Below are 4,452 nucleotides of genomic sequence, written 5' to 3'. Positions count from 1 at the left end.
TGCTATTTTGTAAAAGGTTGTCTGTCAGTTAATGTTGTCCTCATTTTATTTTTAAAATTTAAAAAAACAAAGACTTCTAATGTTACTTTTTATTTTTGTTTCAAACATTTCTCAATTTTGCCTCTCTGCTGTCTCCATGAGAACTCAGATGCCATAGCAAGCATGATACTCCTTCAGAGTTCCCTTATCTTTGTCTAATGGGATCTTGACATCTTGTTATGTACTGCATAGGCTTTTTCAATTTTCCCCCTGAAGATACCCATTAAACTGGGGAAACGCCAAATCTTGGCACCAAAGATAAAAATCTATTTGTATTTAATCACCAGTGCTAGAGAAAGATGAAATATGATGCTGTTCTAATTACAATAGAATAATATTTAAAATCTCAAAGTAAAATAGAACACAAATGCCACCAGATGGCCTTATTTTTACAGAAGAAAATATTTAATTGAGGAACTTAGAAAAGGTGCAGGAGGCAGTTTTGAATCTTTTGCATGTTAGCTTAGAAATACATACTAGCTAACCCACTTTCATTAAACACTCTGTGCCCACCCAAAAGAGAGCAGGTCAGTCCAATAATGTACTATAATTTTATATTCTAAAACCTGCTATGCAAGATGGAATGACACAGTCATCTAATATTGACTAGTGGATTATGAGTCACTGTTGAATACATACGCCCCACTGAGAAGAAGCAATAGGATGACGGTCAAGTAAAGGGAAAAATCACCACATCCCTGGAGTGTGTGATAAAAAATATGCTATGAATTGTCCCTGTCATATGTTATTAGTAGGCACTCTACAAAGTATATTGCCACTTTTGCTTTCACAAAATTTGGGAACAAAATCATTTAAGGCTCTGCATGCCATATAGATGGCTTTGGCCTAATATTCATTTCTAAGGAAGAGTCCAGTAACCTTGAACCCAAGGAAAAACAAGGATCCTGACCTAATCTCATCATTTATAAGTACTATGTTCATAAACAAGCTACTTCAAATACTGTACTTTGTCTTGCCTGTGTGAGATCCCACTGACAGAATATCATGTTTTTGCTAGCTCTAAGATTCTGAAAGTCTATGTAAGTCACCCCTCAGTCACAGTAAATCCAGACTGAAAGAGTGCTCAAACCTTAAACATAAGCTCATTGTGATAATTTTCTGAGACATAGTTCATAGACAGAATTTGCTGTCCAGTCAATCTCAGACAGTATTATATAGGATCTTATATCTGGTAATCTAAACAACTTCACAGAAGATAACAATGTGTAATATAACAACCACTGTTAATTCCTATCATTCTGTTTTGAAATCCTGTATCATTTTTATTGTTTTTATGTTGTTTTGTTTTTGTCCCTGTTGTTGTTATTTTGTTATTTTTTTATTCTCTGTAAAATAAAAATAAGAAAGAGAGAAATAAAAGAATATATGTGTATATGTATTACCAAGTAGTAGATGGTAATGCTTTTAAACATCTTGAAAATGACAATAGTTCTAAAATTAATAAAACTATATACCAATCTATCCAGTACACAAGAAGATAGGCAGCTAAGTAATATTGGCTTTTAACATTTATTCTCTCCAGACTATTTATCTTATCACCGCAGTACTCTGAAGCTATATGCAGATGAAGAGCCAGAATCCCCATTGCTCTATAGATGTATGAGTGAAGCAGTCCTGGTGAGAAAAAGAACAAAGCCTCCAATGGTAGACAGAAAAGAACAACAGTTCCACAGGGCTTCTATTAATGGACACTTCTAGAACCATAAAGTGAGTTACAATTCCACTAATGTGATCTATATCATGCTGTCTGTTGTACTAACTGCTGTACCACTAAGTTCAGTTTAAAATTTAAAAGAGTAATAACAATGGTAGCCATACATTTATTGAGCACTCTAAATGTGCTATTAAAGTTTTTTAAATAGACTGTAGTAAATTATGTCATTAATCACTAAAACTATCGTATGAACTAGGAACCAATATTTCTCTTTGCAAATAAGTTACTTGAGGTTGACAGAGGTCAAACAGTTTGTCTTAGGTCATACTGCTTTTAAGAATTCTGAACCTGAATCCACAATTGTCTAAGTCCAGAACCCAAGTCTTGTTTCATCAGTGAAATAAAGGAGACTTCAAGATATGAAGTGAGTTGACAGTGTTGACCCTAGAACCTAGGTCTTCGCAATCCTAATTTAGTACCGTTGTTGTACTCTGTGAAGCTTCATTACATAAACATCAGACTACACATCTAGCAGGGCCTCATCTCAGCTTACTATGGGGTGAACATGTGCTTCTCCAGAGAGCTCATGAACTCTGCTCATTTGTGGCAGAGAGTGACTCATCCATGTACAATCCAAGGTCCAGATTGAATTTTCTCAAACTTATTGAAGTTTGTCTCAGACATCCTCCATATATCTTCCCAGGAAGACTGTCTACATATCCAGATTGTTTTCTTATACCAATGGCATATGCATACCATAAATCTATATCTATATCTACATTTATAGTAATCTCCAAGTTCAAGGCTCATTAATCTAACATTGCAATGACCCAACCCAAAAGCCAGCATCTTCATATCTGTACCCACCCTCATTCTAGTAAGCTTTGGAACACCTGGAGATTGCGTATATAAATGAAACATGGAAACAGATCTTTAATTCATATCATTTTTTCTTTGTAAATGTATATCTCATGACATCATTTTTTATTTTCTTCTATATAGTGAGTAAAAAGTTTTCCCTTTGTTATGCTGCACCACACATAGTTGTGTTTCTCCCAAGATGAATGTCATGAGGCATACACATTACTATCAGCTACTTACCTGTGAGTACCCATTCACTCTTGCTTCTTTTTGTTAATTTGAACATATTATAGTTGTATCACAGAATTTTAAATTAATTTTATCATTGTTATAAGAATTAATAAAGACTAGAATATCTTTAGTATAAAGTTAGAACTATATTAGATCAATAATTATTTGAGAATTCTGTGAAATCCATTTGAATAATATCATTTCAGTAATTCTATATTCTGCTTACTTTAGGTTCAAGATAATACTATTAGTTTTATAGAACTTTATGGATTTATAAGACTTTTTTCTCTAGACATCAATTTTCACCCCAGCCTTTGCATCAGAAACTAAAGTCAGAATAAACAGTAACATGAGAACTGAAGAAGTAATCAAGCAACTTCTCCAAAAATTCAAGGTAATCTTTATGACTAAACTGATCTGTATACACATGGAACACAATTTAATTATATGCAAGTAATTTCACTCTTCTGAACAGAGTAGTGAACATGTGAATATAAATTGGATGTCAGTTCTGAAGGATTCTTCTATGTTTGTAACATGTTACTAAATATGCCCTGAGAAAATAAGGAAGGGAAAAGAGTATATATACATATATATGTGTGTGTGTGTGTGTGTATATATATATAAAATTATACTTGTAATTTCTTTTAGTCCTTTGAAGAGATCAGCTTGTGCTTATATCAGTTTTGCATGCCTGCATCTTGTAATCTGAGCAACTACTTTGATAACAACAGTACACAACATATATTAACCATTGTTAATTTCATAAAGAAATTATATATATGCCCTGAGACATAACATTATTCCCAGTAGAGCAGAGAAATTCTTAAGCCTGTAAGTGAAAAAGGAAGTGAGCACACAGATGCATAACTTCAGTCTGTCTTTGAAAATATCAGATGAAAACAAAAACAGCAAAACATGTTTGTTCATTTTTAGTGATTTTTTTATTTTAAAAATTAGAAAGCTGACAAAACAAAAATGAAAACAAAATCAAACCAACACAAAAAGAACAAGAATGATATATGACCACAAAACAAAATGATAGAAATTTATAATGGTTGCTATATTACATGCTGTTATCTTCAATGAAGTTGCTTAGTCCACCAGACATAAAAATGTAAGATTGACCAAACAATCAAACACAGTAACAAGCAAAAAAAAAAAAAAAATATTGGAAATGATGCAGAGCTTCACCATACAAGATGGTAGGGATTCGACAATGGTTCTTATACTGCATATTGTTTTCAGATCAGTCACCATGATTACCAAATTCAAGCATGCAAAATTGGTCAAGGAAAAAGAAAATTTTAAACGTCAGTGTTTGGCGCGGGTCTGGGTGGTGCTGTTTGGTCCTGAAAAACTCGGTCTCGGCTGTGCCATGCGAGCTATGGAGAATGACTTTTATTTGCGTTACTACATGGGCCACAAAGGCAAGTTCGGTCACGAGTTCCTGGAGTTCGAGTTCTGACCCGATGGGAAATTGAGATATGCCAACATCAGCAATTACAAAAATGATGTTATGATCAGAAAAGAGGCCTATGTACATAAAAGTGTGATGGAGGAACTGAAGAGAATAATTGATGACAGTGAAATCACCAAAGAGGATGATGCTTTGTGGCCTCCTCCTGACCGAGTAGGCCGGCAGG

At 33.9% G+C, this 4,452-nt stretch overlaps 1 long non-coding RNA gene across 1 annotated transcript in view; it reads left to right on the top strand.

Annotated features, from left to right (window-relative positions):
- Window positions 1-4,452, top strand: part of LOC102016769 — an 18,071-nt gene that overhangs the window by 10,657 nt on the left and 2,962 nt on the right. The window contains exons 2-4 of the long non-coding RNA XR_001232546.1: window positions 1,583-1,767; window positions 2,717-2,817; window positions 3,038-3,200. This is a non-coding gene — a long non-coding RNA (uncharacterized LOC102016769). The remainder of the gene's footprint in view (window positions 1-1,582; window positions 1,768-2,716; window positions 2,818-3,037; window positions 3,201-4,452) is intronic.

This window comes from Chinchilla lanigera, unplaced genomic scaffold (assembly GCF_000276665.1).
Source record: "Chinchilla lanigera isolate Chin_1 unplaced genomic scaffold, ChiLan1.0 scaffold00195, whole genome shotgun sequence".
Taxonomy (NCBI): Eukaryota; Metazoa; Chordata; class Mammalia; order Rodentia; family Chinchillidae; genus Chinchilla; species Chinchilla lanigera.
This window is presented reverse-complemented; position numbering and strand designations above follow the sequence as displayed.